The 16,120-nt window shown below is 37.6% G+C and overlaps 1 long non-coding RNA gene across 2 annotated transcripts in view; it reads right to left on the minus strand.

Annotated features, from left to right (window-relative positions):
* Positions 1–1,132: 1,132 nt before the first annotated feature.
* The window catches only part of LOC116420241, a 36,353-nt gene continuing 21,365 nt past the window's right edge, over positions 1,133–16,120 (minus strand). For both annotated transcript variants that reach the window (XR_004230545.1, XR_004230546.1), the window contains exon 4: positions 1,133–1,217. This is a non-coding gene — a long non-coding RNA (uncharacterized LOC116420241). The remainder of the gene's footprint in view (positions 1,218–16,120) is intronic.

Raw genomic sequence — 16,120 nt, forward strand, 5'->3', positions numbered from 1 at the left:
AAATCTGGCTTCACACACTTCCTAGCCGTGTGACCCTGGGCAAGTCACTTACCCTCAATTGCTTCAGCAAAAGAAAAAATTAGTTTTAAAGTAGAAGGGACTTTGACTGTCATTTCTCTTCTCGGTTTATAGATAAGAAAATAGTCTTAGAGCGGTTAAATGATTTTTTTCAAGGTCATACATGTAGTGTCATAGAAAGAAGTGGAATTGAACTTCTTTAACGCCAAATCCAGAATTTTTTCCTCCTCACCATGTCAAGACCTTGTAATGAGAGATTGAAAAGGTTGTATTTTTTGATAACAGAGAAGGAAAATAACAAAGATTGGAGGAGCTGTGAGAAAACAAGTCCTAACTAGTGCACTACTGTTGGAGCTGTGAATTGATCCAGCCATTCTGGAGGGTAATTTGGAACTGTACTTAGAAAATTACCAAACCAAGGGTTAACCTTTTGACCCTGCTGTATCACTAACTAAACCTTATACCCAACAGAAATCAAAGAAAGAGGAAGAGGATCTATTGGAGAAAATATTTATAGCAGTTCTTTTCATGGTAGCCAAAAATGAGAAAGTAAGAGGGTGTCCTCTTATTGGAGAATGGCTAAAACCAAATTGTGATACCTGAATGTAAGAGAATATTATTGTGCCATAAGGAATGACAAAATGGACATTTTAAGAAAAAAACTGGGAAGATCCCCATGAGCCGATTCAGAATGAAGTGAGAACTAGAACAATTTGTGCAATGATAACACAGTGGAGAAAAAACAATTTTGAAAGACTTTAGAACTCACATCAATGCAATGATAACTAGGAATCGAAAAGAAGGAAGATAAATGAAGAATACTGAATACTGAATACTCACCTCTTGACACGCAGAAAGAGGTGATAAATATGGCATGCATTTTTAGACATAGCCAATGTGGCAATTTGCCTTAATGAATTATGTAGATGACTACAGGGAGATTTGGGTTTGGTTGTTCTTTAAAAGTTGTTCCATGGGGGTTAGGGGTTAAAGAGGAAGGGACAGATTAGTTTGGGGGTATTTTAATGTAAAACATTTCCATATTAGTCATTTTTACACAAGAAACTCAAATTTTTAAAAATGAAAGAAAGAAAAGTTTGTATTTTACCTGAGAAGTTGCTTCTTGGGTAAGAGTCACAGTATGTGGTAGGAGAAATGGGAATGGTATCAGGGGAAGGAAGTTTCGATATCAGCAGACCCTGTGTCATAGAAATAAGGCGATGAGGATACAGGAGTTTGCTAGCTCAGTTTTTGTTTTTGTTTTTTTTTGTTTGTTTTGTTTTGTTTTTAGCTTTTTATTCGCAAGTTATATGCATGGGTAATTTTTCAGCATTGACAATTGCCAAACCTTTTGTTCCAGTTTTTTTCCTCCTTCCCCCCAGATGGCAGGTTGACCAATACACGTTAAATATGTTAAAGTATAAGTTAATACCACTACACACCTGTCACACTGACTAGAATGACAGGGAAAGATAATGCAGAATGTTGGAGGGGATATGGGAAAACAGGGACACTGATACATTGTTGGTGGAATTGGGAATACATCCAAACATTCTGGAGAGCGATTTGGAACTATGCTCAAAAAGTTATCAAACTATGCATACCCTTTGATCCAGCAGTGTTATTACTGGGCTTATACCCCAAAGAGATACTAAAGAAGGGAAAGGGAGCTGTATGTGCAACAACGTTTGTGGCAGCCCTCTTTGTAGTGGCCAGAAACTGGAAACTGAGTGGATATTTAACTGAGTATATTTAACTAATACTTTAACATATGTAACATGTATTGGTCAACCTGCCATGTAGGGGAGGGGGTGAGGGGAAGGAAGGGAAAAATTGGAACAAAACGTTTGGCAGTTGTCAATGCTGTAAAATTACCCATGCATATAACTTGTGAATAAAAAGCTATTATTAAATAAATAAATGAAATTTTTAAAAGTATAAGTTAAATACAATATATGTATACGTGTCCATACAGTTATTTTGCTGTACAAAAAGAATCGGACTTTGAGATAGTGTACTATTAGCCTGTGAAGGAAATCAAAAATGCAGGCAGATAAAAATCGAGTGATTGGAAATGCTATGTAATGGTTCATAGTCATCTCCCAGAGTTCTTTCACTGGGTGTAGCTGGTTCAATTCATTACTGCTCTGGTGGAATTGTTTTGGTTCATCTCATCGCTGAAGAGGGCCACATCTGTCAGAATTGATCATCATATAATATTGTTGTTGGAGTATATAATGATCTCCTGGCCCTGCTCATTTCACTCAGCATCAGTTCATGTAAGTCTTTCCAGGCCTCTCTGAAATCATCCTGCTGGTCATCTTACAGAACAATAATATTCCATAACATTCATAGACCACAATTTATTCAGCCATTCTCCAACTGATGGGCATCCATTCAGTTTCCAGTTTCTGGCCACTACAAAGAGGGGCTAGCTCAGTTTTTTAAGAGAAGGAACTGTTTTGTTCTGATTTTTTGTCTCTGCATCCTCAGCATCTGAAAGAAGCAACATGACATTGTGTGGAGAGAGACAGTCTTGAATCAGAAAGACTGGGATTCAAAAATCTATCTGTCACATATTGACTGTGTGACCCTAGGCAAGTCCCAAAGGCTCCTAATGCTTTAGGCGGGTGCAGATCTGAACTGGTAGAAGGAATTATCTCACCGATTGTTCCCTAGGTCATTGAAATAATAGATCCAGTCTAAAATGATTTTTAAAAAATCCCACCATACCACCTGAGAGAGTTTGCATGTAATAACTGTTTATAATAGTCAAAGAATGAGACAAATATTTACTAGTTTGGGATCCCACTCTCTAAAGTGTTTATATCTAAATGTATATATGTGTGTGTAAATATAAAGAAATATGTGTAGATGTGTATACTGTGTAATATGTGTGTGCATATGTATAAGTGTGTGTGTGTAGATAGGGGAAGGAAATGTGTCAGTCTTTTATGTCTCTAAGTAATAGAGAAGAAGGGGCTGAGATAACAGGAAGACCAGGACACGCTTCTGTATGGTTCACAGGAGCATAGATTTAGAGCTGAAAGGGAGTGTAGAGGCCATCTAGTCCAGCCCCGCTCCTCATTTTACAGAAGAAGAAACTGAGACCCAGAGGGAAGGGATTTCCCTAATAATCCTGAAGCCGGCAACTTTCGGAGGCAGAATTTGAGTCATTTCTCCATCAGAGCAAATCCAGCACTGTATTCCTTATACCACGCTGTCTCTCTCTAATCAGGTCCTAGTGAACCAAACTCAGTCACAATGGCTAGAGTACACCCAGAGTCTAGCCTGCAAATGAAATGGGTGCTCAGCCCCTGATGGAGTCTGTTCCCAGAAACAAGAAGCCTGCAATCTGTTTATGCAACAATGACCTGGGGCCAGTTCAGTTCTGTACCCCAAGTCAGAACCCACGGAGCTGGGGTGGGAGAGAAAAAAAGAGGGGAAGGCCTCCATGTTTGGGAGAAGGTGCCAAGATAAGGAAGGCCCCAAGTCTATTCCCTGTTTGGGGACCAGGATTTGAGGATGGACCCATTCCCCCACTCATCTCCCACCCTCTAGCTCTTGGCCAGTTTCCCATTTGATCAACTTATCAAAAAGTTAGGGTTATAAGAGTATTCAAAACAATTCTCAGGGCAAAGTGCTATTTTTTCCAAATATTACAATGCACGAAAGGTTGAGAATGTCAGAGGAAGCCAAATGTTGCCTGTTTGATCAAACCTCTTCAATAAGAACCTTTACACAGACCAGTTTGGGTGATGGATGCCATTCTGAATGCTAATAAAATACCTCCACCTTTCTTCTTCCCCGTCCCCCCCACCCCCAGTGCTATTTTCCTCCAGACAAGGTTTGGCAGTGGCTTGAGGCTGATTATGGTGTGTACCCAAAACTGTCAATATGTAGTAAATCAGTCTGTCAGCATTTGTAATGCCTGACATTGTGCTAAGGTGCCGGCTGCATCCATTACCAGAATGCCTTAGCAGCCTGCCCTGAACACTTTGTCTTCCTCATTTAAATTCCAAGGGGACACCCAGTACCTTCAGCACTAGCACTCGGGAGCACTGACCTCTCTGCAGACACACTCTCCCCAGGAAAGGATTGGAGGGGGTTGGGGTGGGAGAGAGAGAGGCTACAGCTGTTAAAAAAAAAAATTTAATCACAGATAACAAAACCCTCCAACCAAGCACAGGTTGTATGCATGGTTCTTTGGGGATTTCATGGAGGTCTTGTGGACAGTGGGATTTCTTCCACTTTTCGGTAAATAAGAGTAGTCAGGAACAGATATCCCATCTGTCAACCTCTGGGTACAGGTCAAAGCCGTCACCCCAGAATGGTGACTGAAATTTGCTATTTAATGTCTCAGCATAACTATGAAATATGAAAATGAATTGACAGATGTTTTTAAGGTACCGTGAAAACTGAACTGCTCCATGCTCCCAAATCTCCCCTAATCACACGCCAAGCTAAAAATATGATTTAAAAAAAGTATGTGTGTGTGTGTGTGTGTGTGTGTGTTGTTGTTGTTGTTGTTCAGTTGTTTCAGTCATATTCAACTCTTCATGGTCTTCAAGTCCCCACTACAACATATTCAATAAGTCATCATTATCATCATCCAGCTCATTTTAGAAGACCTTCAATGAGGAAGAACCCATTCTCAATCAGTCAACATTTATTAAGCACCTACTAGGTATCAGGCGCTGTGTTTAGTGCTAAGTGCTGGAGATTGAAAAAAGCAAAGAAAACAGTCCCTGACCTCAAGGAGGGTACAATCTAAGGGTGGAGATGACAGGCAAACAAATATGTACAAAGCATATATAGGAAGTCATTTTTGAAAGGGAAAGCACTGGAATTAAGAGGAATTAGGGAAGGTTTCCCATAAAAGGTGGGATTTTAGCTGGGGCTTAAGGAAGCCAGAGAGGTCAGCAGTCACAGTGAAGGAGGGAAAATTGTTCTAGGCTTGGGAGACAGCCAGAGAAAATGCCTGCAACTGAAAGATGGAAAGTCTTGTTCACAAAATGGCCAGGAGCGGATCAAAGGGTTCGTTGTATGGATTAATTCCTTAATTAAGAAGACTGGAAAGATAGCAGTGGGTCAGGCAAGTAACTCATTCTTTTATGGTTGGCTCAAATTATTTGGTTTTTGTTTCTTTGTTTTCCTTTTCCTTTCCTCCTTACATCAAAAGCAAAGTTGCTTCTTTTCCATTTTCCATTCACTACTCCTGGTCATGTCCTCTGAGGTCAAATCCACGACAGCTCTTCCAATTTTTGAAGCTAGCTAACATACTCCCCATGAGCCTTCTCTTCTTCTAGTTAAGAATTCCCAGTTCCTTAACTGAGCTTCATACGATATGAAGCTTTTCATCATTGTGGTTAAACCCCTCTGGATATTCTCTAGCTTATCAAAGTTCTTACTAAACTGTGGTGTCCAGGACAATATTCCATATGTTATCTAACTAAGGCAGAATACAGCGAAAATATCTTACCCAGATTCCTGTAATATGGTCTAAGTTCACAGTAGCTTTTTGGACTGACCTTTCAGTCTACTAAAACCCTAGATCTTTTTCAGATAAATTACCACAGAGACATGCCTTCTTCTTCTTCTACTACTTGAAAAGTTGATTTTTTAACGCAAATGTAAGATTTTATATGTATTCTTGTTCCATTGCATCTGATTAAATTCAACCCAATGATAGAGCCTGTTAAAATCATTTTAAATTATGACCTTTTGATCTGGTATTTAGCACGTACTCTCCCTACCCCAAGATGTGTTCCATCTGCAAGTTTAATAAACATTCCATATATATCTCACTTAGATTTTCGGAGTATTTAATGAGTATCTTGTTCCTCTTCTTTAAAAAAAAAGAAGTAGTGATGTGACTAACAAAAATACAATTAGGTTATTTCAGAAATGATTAAATGGACAGATTCATAGGACACTTGTTAATGGTTCAACATCAGTTTGGAAAGTCTTGAATGGAGTTTCTCAAGGATCTGTGTTTGGCCCTGTTCTATTTCTATTTAATATATTTACCAGTTACTTGAATAAAGATTATATATATATATATATATATATATATATATATATATATAGCACAGTCAGTATGTGTCAGAAGTGAAACTTGGTCTTCCTGGATTCAAGGTTGACTCTCGCAGTCCAATCCTAATAACTGATATCTATATGAGGTCTTAGTTTTGACAAGAGGCTTAATAAACATAATTTCCTTTGAGTATTGCAATTTTAAGTAATTATTATTCTTGTTCCACAGATGAAGAAACTAAGCCCAGAGAAGTAACTGGCCAGAGGTCACATAGGTAGGAAGTAGCAGAGTCAAAGCTTGAACCAAATCTATTTCTTTCTATTGGGCCTTTCATATGAATACAAGTAAAAACACCCTTTACCAAAATTGTTGTTCAGTTATTTTTTTTCCAGTCACGTTTGACTCTTGGTGACTCCTAAAGTTCTGTTGGCAAAGATACTGGAGTAGTTTGCCATTTACTTCTCCAACTCACTTTATAGATGAGGAAACTGAGGCAAGCAGAGTGAAATGATTTACCCAGGATCACATAGTTAGTAGCTGAGGCTGAATTTGAACTCAGGTCTTTCTGACTCCAGGCCTGGCATTCTACGTACTGCAGCACCACCTGGCAGCCTTTTTTTCCCAAAATAAAGGAAGATAAAAGTTTGAGATATATCAAGAAGGAGCCCTATCAATATACACGAAGTACTGTCATCAAAATAATAAAAACTGCATTAACTCTCCATTAATTTGCAGATTCATTGCTATATTATACTACTAGGAGGTTTACTTTATAGGTCAGGAATCTAAGAAGAAACAGGCTAAACAGTAGCAATGAAGAAGGTCTAGTGTCAGATATCAAGCTATATCATAGACTAATAAGCATCATAACTATAATGATTAAAACTTTTTAAAGTTAAAAAATGAGTCAGATTAGGAAAGTAAGACCCAGGGCCCTTGAACATAGCAGATTAGTGTTCTCTAAAGAGCATAAACTACTCCTCAGAAAAGACTGCTGAGAAAACTGAAAAGGAGCTTGGTAGAAATTGACTTGAGCAACATTTTGCCATATGTGTGTGTGTATTTTAATGTTTTGATTATTTGTTCATAAAATGTTCATAAAAATAAATTTGAAATAGATAGGTGATCTTAATTTAAATAATTGCAACATTAAAAAATAGAAGGAGCTGGAAGAAGGCATGTTTCAGATCTATAGTCAGAGGGGGATTCTTAAACAAATGAGAAATAGAGGCGTTCATAAAAGATAAATCATTTTGAATTACATATTTTTAAAAGCCTTTTCCACAGCTACAAATCACTGTAGCTAGAGGACACTGAAGGTTAGAGAGGCTAAGTGATTTGGCCAAGATCACAAAGATATTAAGTTACCCGAATCAAGACTTGAACTGTAATTCCAAGTTTAGCATTCGACGAGGTAAAATAAAGCAAGCAAAATCAAGAGGACGATTTACATGATTACCCGCAATAACAGAAAGATAAAAGAACTCAAAATCCTGATAATGCAATGACTAGTTTCCATTCCAGAAACTGACCTAAGCGATGCAGTGGAGAGAACACTGACCCTGGAGTCAGAAGGATCTGAGTTTAAAGCCAACACTTACTAGCTGATTGACTCTAGGCAAATAATTTAAGCTCCATTTGCCTCCGTTTCCTCATTTGTTAAATGGGGCTAATAATATCACCTAACTACCAGGGTTATAATGAAGATCAGATGAGAAAATATTTGTAAAAAAAAAAAAAAAGTACTCAGCACAGTGCCTGGCACATAGTAGTGCTATACAAATGCTATCTATAATTCTTTTCTTTCTTGCTCATGAAACATAAGCTCCCTCCTGCCCAAGAGGTGAACTCTAGGTCCAGATAGTGGCAAATGGTGTCAAACATGATCAGTTTATTTGTTTTGCTTAACTATTACTTGTTACCAGAAGGGTTCAATTATAAGGAAGACAGTGAAGGGTAAAAAGGCAATTATTTGGGCATCAATTAACATTCTTTTTTTTAAAGGAAACTTTTTTGCAACATAGCTAATATGGAAATATGTTTTAGATGGCTTCCCGGGTATAATGGATATCATATTGCTTGCCTTCTCAATGAATGGGGGAAGGATGGAAGGGAGAGAGAGAATTTGAAACTGAAAATTAAAAAAAAATGTTAAGGAAGAAAGCAACATCCCCTTAATAAATGAAGGACAAAGAAAGCAAGTTCTCCATGTCAAGGGAATAAAAAAAATGAATCTGAGAACACAAGATTTCCTTTAAGTTTCACCCCAAAGAGGAGCCCAATATAAATCTCATTAACTAGGCAAAGGAATGAAAATCAAGTTCAATGCCTACCCTTAGGGACCACTGAATCTAACTACCAGCATTAAGAAAACCCACGTGATTTACCAAAGGCTTCATCTTAGAAGGTAATTCACCATAGGTTTCCTTTAAATCGCAGCTTCCCCAGTGCATTTGAATGTTGGTTTACAGATCATTAACTACTTGACATAGAGCCCGGGCAGGGGAAGGAGGGCAGAGAAAGGTTTCTGAAGTATTTGGAGCCCCTGTCCATTGAAGATCAATCAGAAATAAAGACAAAGCAGCTGTAAAATAGTAATGTCAGTCAGTGGGGAAATGGGATTGATTTACACAGACCCTTACAGGAATGCATTAATTGGATAATGGAGGTACACCTGTAGACAGTTTCAAATCAGCTAGGGCTATTCTCGGGATACTTCAGAGAACCAAATGGTGGAAAACTCAAGAGCCCTGACATTTTCTGAGGGCCCAGATTACAAGGAAGAGGCAAGAATATCAATGACCATCTAAGGTCACACACATCATTTGAACTCCACATTTCCATAGCCTTCTCGTCAATGCATTAAAATCAGTCTTAGTAACTGGGCCCCGGGAGATCTGTCCCAATTAAGCATCGTTTTTCAAGGGAGGGGGCAGTAATTCAAGAACAAAAAAGCCCCGGTGTTTTATTAAACTGTGATCGTCTCTTCCAGGAATTTCAGGAACTCATTTGATGAATCATGTAATACTACAGGGTCCCATTACTACATGCTAACTCCATTCTTCATAGTACATAATTGAATAAGGAAAGCCAATGAATCTGTTTATTCATGTAATTAATACAAAACTCTCAGGATTAACACGGTCTTTTTGGTGGGCTCTACTGTCCCTGTGGATTGTTTTTTTTTTTTTTTTTCCCCAACATCAGTGGCAGATTTGCCGGTAGCTGACGTGTATATAAATGTGTATTCAACTATTTGTTGCTTCGCATGTATAGCAGCCTCCATGTGCATTACATGGGTTCTCAAGACTTAATCATTTCATGATGGCACTTTAGGAGGAGTTAATGATATTTAACTATCTGTTTGGCCTAGTTTTGCCATGAGAAACATAGGAAGATGGATTTGGTAACACCCATCATCCTGAGAAGACACATCCTGATATCACCATCAACCCTTAAAAAAAAAAAAACAAAAGAAAAAGAAAAACCCAGAAAGATAGTAACTTAATTAGATTCTCTGACATAATCATACAGGCAACTGACCAGAACAATGAACATCTTTCAAATAAAATTAGACACAGGGAAAAACTCCCCATCATTAGTCTGGGAAAGTCATGAAACATTAGATGTTTCTTTTTGTAAATAGTTATTGCTGTACTTTTTAATCACATTGAACACATCAACATGCCTTGATTTCAAACTTGGAAGGTTTGTTTGCAATTCTTTTTTTTCCCTGATTGTGGTTACTTTTACCAATGGCAATGTGAAAACCTATTAATGCTGTTACAATACACCTCCTGACACCATGGAGTATTTAAAACATTTTTGAAAGCACTCATCGAGACATAAATAATTGAGGAGAGAAGCCTTGTTAAATATTTAGAAAATACATCTTTCCATTTTGCTACTTGGCTGCACTACCCAATTAAAATTAATAGTATGAACATTTCCATCAAGATTAACGAGACACAAAGCAAAACACTAAATAACAATGGGACGAATCATTATAGAGTTTCCTAAAAGCTTGAATAGTGAGAGTCTTAAGTAATGGCAATAAGATGGTGTGTTTACTTCAGGGCCTGGTGGATGGAAGGCTGCTGGGCTTGGACAGATCTTTAAAAATCTATGTGAACTAACTACCCAGGAGCAGCAAGAAAAAGCTCACCAGGTAGCAATAGCTATGGCAGGTTATAGGAAGAGCTGTCTTTAGAAAGAAGAAAAATGATGTATGAGAAAAGATTTTAAGGAAGAAGGGTAATGGCATAGAATTTTGAGAACATATGCACATCCATGGAAATCTAAGAGTCCTTTTGTTGCTTATCCAGCTGAATTGTCCATAGCGAAGAAACCAAGAGAATCCACAAGCTGCCTTACCCCGAAACTTCCTTAGCCAAGAGATTGGAGGAAATCAATAAATTCTCTCCAAACTAAGTATAATTTGCTGAGAATTCTAATTTTCTAGTTGTATGGTCAAAGGAACTGAGCTCAAATCCTGACTGTATTTTACTACCTGTGTGGCATTGGGCAAATTATTTAATTTCCCTTGGACTCAGTTTTCTCACTTGAAAATTGAAGGAATTAGACTAAATGACAAAAATGCTGTCATTTCTTAATCAATGATCCTATAATTTTTCTCTAACTTATACATCCCGCTTTCTTCAACTGATCATCTTAAAATATAATCTCCAGGCCATTCACGATTCTAATTACTATTTTCTTGATATTCTCCAATTTATGGATTTTTTTCTAAAATGTGGTACCCAGAACTGAACGTAGTACTCTGCATATGGTCTAAACAAAGCAGAATATGGTGAAACTATAACTTCTCTAGTCCTCAACTCTATGTTTCTCTTAATCCGGTCTGAATTTGCGCTAGCTTTCTTGACTGCCAGATCATTGAGTTATATTGAGCTAAAATCCCAAGATCTTTTAAGATTAAACTGCTGTCTAGTAATGCCTTCCCACCGTGCATTGGTAAAGTATATTTTAAAGCCTACATCTGAGATTCCACATTTGTCCCTATTAAATGCCATTTGATTAGATGTAGTCCAATTCTCTTGCCTGTCAAGATCTTTCTAGAATACCAACTCTGTTAACCAATGCAATGAGCTATCCCTTGCAGTTTGGTGTCAACTGAATATTTGATAAACAAGCCATCTGTCCCCAGATGGATATCCAAATCAACGAAAAGGTACATAAAAAAGTATATGGAAGAAATATGGAGGGTTTTATGGAAGAATATGGACAAGAAACATACAGAATGAGAAGATGTATAGGGATTGTAATCTATACCAGTGGAGGTAATTGTTATTTTTCAGTTGTTGCTGTTGTGTCTGACTCTTTATGACTCTATTTGTGGTTTTCTTGGCAAAGATACTGGAGTTATGTGTCATTTCCTTTTCCAGCTCATTTTATAGATGAGTAAAACGAAGCAAACAGGTGTAAGTGACCTGCTCAGGGTCACGCAACTAGTATGTGTCTGAGTTTAGATCTGAACTCGGGAAGATGAGTCTTCCTGACTCCAAAACCAGTGCTCTATTCTACTATGCCACTTAGCTTCCCAATGGAGAGAATAACCATATCCAGGAGGTCATAAATCCATTCAAGTATTTAGGTATTGCTGTTTTGCACATCTACTGGTTCCATCACATATTACTGAGCACCACACAGACTCCGATTATTAACCATTTCATGAGTTCCTTTTTATGAATAGTTAATGATGCTGAATTATCTGTTTGTCCTCAGTTGTTGTTTTTTTCCTTTTTCCAGAAAAAAAGGGTAAAGAACACCTGAATAAGAGTCAAAGAAGAAAAACCAGAAGTGATACTATTGTGAATTATACTAGAGATCTAACAGAGGAAAAATAAAAGTGGTACAGACATAGTATAGGGTGATGTTAGGTGACTTCAACTATCTACATATCTGTTGAAATGGAACATCAATTCCAAACCTAATTTTGACCCACAAGGGAAAACTTAAAACAGGAGCCTCAGGAGACAAGGATCATATTATCTCAGAGTTCATAATAGCAAAGGAAAAAAGTTCTCGCTTAGACATCCATCTATATTTTAGGAAAGAAAACTTTAAAACATTTAGAAAAAAAATTTATATTTTGGTCTTGCCAAATAGGGATTGCAAGGAGCTTCAAACTCTATGAGATCAAAGTAATTGAAGTGTTATTTGGTTTTCAGTTCCAAGTTTCAAAATGGGGCCTTAGAGAACTGTGAGGTTCCAGTGAAGAAATTCCTTCCACAATATTCCTTGACAGATGGGGAAGAGGGTTTCAAAAAACATCTAGCCTCTATTTAAACATTTTCACTGATGGGACACTCCTTACCTCATCTTACTCCTTTTTAGACATCCCTAATTAGAACAATGTTCTTTATAATGAGCCAAAACCTGTCTCTCCCTGTAGCTCTCCCACATTTAGCCTAATTCCTGGGACTGTAGGATTCTGGGCTGGAAGAAGCCTTAGAAATATAGTGCAATAGAAAGAATGTCAGACTTGGCATGGGACGATTCAGATTCAAATCCCAGCTCCGACACTGGTTCATTCCCAGCACTATGGGATTTTGGGAAAGTTGTATAATCTTTCTAGATCTGTTTCCTCCTCTGTAAAAGGGGGAGTTGGGAACATATTCCTCTAATATCCCTTATTAAATATTGTCATACTTATATTAAATGGGATGTTATGCTTAAATTATATTAAACATACAAAGAATTGAAAAAAGGAGATCAGCCAATCTGAATAGAGAACAAGTACAAACAATTCTTTTATTTAGAGAAGCGGTGGTAATAATAATAACAACAACATTAATACAGGACTTACTACATGCCAGGCACTATGCTAAGTGCTATACAAGCATTACCTCATTGGATATTCACAGTAATCTTGGGGTATAGATGCTATTATTATCCCCATTTTACAGATGAGAAAATTAAGGCAAATAGATCAAGTGATTTGTTCAAGATCACACAGGTAGTATGTATCTGAGTTTGGATTTGAACTCAGGACTTCCTGATTCTAGGTACAGCACCCTATCCACAATATCATCTTACTGGTCCTTTATTGTTAAGACAATGGAAGTATGGGCAGGATACCTAACTTTGGCTTTGGGATATACAGGGATTCATTAAAACACATGTACTCTTAGAGGCCCTCCGATGCAAATATTCTCTGCCCAGCTGAAATTTCTTTACTCTTAGAATTTGATTATATATTTTTAAATGTAATTCAGCTATACCATTTTTATTCATGTAGGACATAGCACACTCTTGAGGTTTATCCTCTCTGGAGTGATGGTATGGATCTTTTCATACTTCCCTCTATCATTTTGTTAATTGTAAATTCATTGTAAAATGATGAGACTCTTGAACTTATGGTTATAATTCCAAATAATAGAGAAGGTCACAGAAAATGCTTGAAAATAAAAACATTTTCAATTATTGGAATAGAATTCAAAATCAATTTTATCCAAAAAAGGGTATTGATTTGAGCGATCGGTCACTATCTTCTCATTTTCTTTAGTATTGTCCAAGGTTGTTTTATTGCTTTCTTTTTATACTCCATTTAGAGAAGGGTCAAGGGCCTCTTTCTTACAAATCATTTGGACTCGATACTATATATCAATGAGTCTACTTAACTGAGATAATTCCTACAAGGCAAGTGATCCTTTTGCCTTGTTTTCACCTTTTCCCAAGAATAGATGCACCAAGTCATTAATGAATCACAATTGCAACTGGTTATCCAAACACAGTCTCAGAGCAAGGGTGTGATACTCTAAAGGCCCAATATGTGTATGCATGTTTGTTTATGAATTCATTTTCTTCTTCTGACACTTTTTTGAGGATGCTAAATAAGCATGGAGATGAAAGAGACAAGATGTAGGGAATTTGAAAATTCAACCCCATTTGCAAAACTGGGTAATTGCAATTTAGATTAAATCAAGTCGTCAAGAGTAAATGTATTTAATTTCATCTCTGCATATTGAAGATTCCATAGCCTCATGGGCAAAAATGTCTTAGTATATATAAGGTGAGACTCAAAAGTTTAAATTTAGCCTAGATTGCCAAACATCACATTTGTAATGATGATTTTAAAACTCTTCAAGACCTTACCCAACGTGGAAGATTTGAGGAATGGGAAGTTTGGGCAAACTAAATTATCTGTTTATAACTGAAGGATAATCCAGAAAATCCTTTGGTTTCCACCATTATTTTTGAAAATCTAAAATTCATGAGCCTACTTTTCCTTGTGATGAAATGAACAGAATCAGATATTACTTGAACTAAAGATCCCATAGTCATCAGTTTGAATATCAATTCTCATTTACATTCTCTGTTTATACAGAAGAAGAATAACCATGTAAACGTTATCAGGAATTTGGCCGAATCTGCACCTAACCAAAGAAATTCCACAGAGCAAGTTTTGTTGCCTTGATTTTGTTTGCTTACTTGCTTACTTGTTTGCTTTTGCTTGTTGTCTTTGGTTTGTTTTGGACAACTTCTTCCGGTGACTTTCTTTCTTTGTGGTCATAGGATTAAGAATTGGAAAGCAACCTCAAACACAATCTAATCCAACCTCTTCATTTAATAAATCATGAAACAGGCTCAAAAAAAGAAAGTAATTTGTATATTATCCCAAAGTTAGTGGCCAAAGCAGGATTCAAACCTAGGCCCTCTGTATTGAAATTAATTTTGACCTTCCCCAGCAGAACGTAAGCTTCCTGAGGACAAAGACTGTGTCATATTTTGTCTCTATATATTCACACCTGGTAGAGTACCTGGTGCAAATTAGGCTTTTAATAAATTCTTACTGATTGATTTGTTAATATACCATGCTATCTTTTCCCTAGAGATTCACCTAAACTGAGGGTCCCTGTTCATTTAAATGGTACTATATCCCAAGCTAAATACTTGCAAGTTCTCATTTCTGCTACTCCAAATTCTTTTCGTCCTCAGCCCATGTTTATTTTTTGTCATATTTAATTACCAATTTAACTAATCCTTCATAAATATTTCGGCATGTGCCTCTTGACAAATGTTTTCTAAAATGCTAGTGAAAAATTCTACTTGCTCTTGTACACTGTTGTGTACAGAATCAGAAGATGACAAATGAAGCTGGGCAAACGAGAATAAGAAAAATCCCAGGAGTATATTCAAGACCATGGCGGGGTTGGGGGTGGGATGGGAAGTGTCGGGAAAATCTCCATGTCATAATGACTCCAGAGGGAATAGGATAACTGGAGAGGCTGATTGTTGTCCTTTGTTTTCAAAGAGGACCAAAATGACATTGCTGTGTCAGTCGAGGTGTAGAATGTCTGACTACGGCTGATCAGACCAATGTGAGCTCGGAATGCTTAGACACAAATAGTCCCTATGAACATTTGAGGTGATTTTCTAATTTTGAACATCTCACATTTCTTTTGGGCTAATTCAATTCTGTTTTGCTCATCAAGCACAGCACCTTCTCTGATGAGGGCACGCCATGTTGGGTGGTCCTGTGCCACTGTCTACCGTGTCATAAATCAATTCTAAAGTTCTTAAGAGAGACCTGGAGAATGTCCCTGTATTGCTTTTTTCTGACCACCTTGTGAGCCCGTGCCCCCTGTGAGTTCTCCAGAAAATAATTTGTTTTGGCAAGTGTGCATTTGACATTCGAACGATATGGCCAGCCCAACCAAGTTGTGCTCTCTGCAATAGAGTTGGAATGCTGGGCAGCTTAAGTAGAAGTTCTACTTCATTCAATCCTGGTGACTTACATAGCAACTTCCTTGGGCAGTTTCTCTTTACCATATCCCATAATTCCAGTGCCTAGCAGAATAGCACATAACAAGTGCTAGAAAAGAACGTTCTTTTGGAACTGAGGTCAGCCCCCACCCCCAACCATCCCTTGAAAGGATCCACCACCTCTGACACCATCAATATCAACTGCCAATCAACTGCTACCAATAGGCGGACAAGGATACAGACACTGGAAAGAGTCGCACCCACACCAAATCAATGGCCCTGACTTCTAACCTAGCCCCCAAATCCATCATTAAAGGGAGTGACTCCAATGTAGAT

Source organism: Sarcophilus harrisii, chromosome X (genome assembly GCF_902635505.1).
Source record: "Sarcophilus harrisii chromosome X, mSarHar1.11, whole genome shotgun sequence".
NCBI classification, from domain to species: domain Eukaryota; kingdom Metazoa; phylum Chordata; class Mammalia; order Dasyuromorphia; family Dasyuridae; genus Sarcophilus; species Sarcophilus harrisii.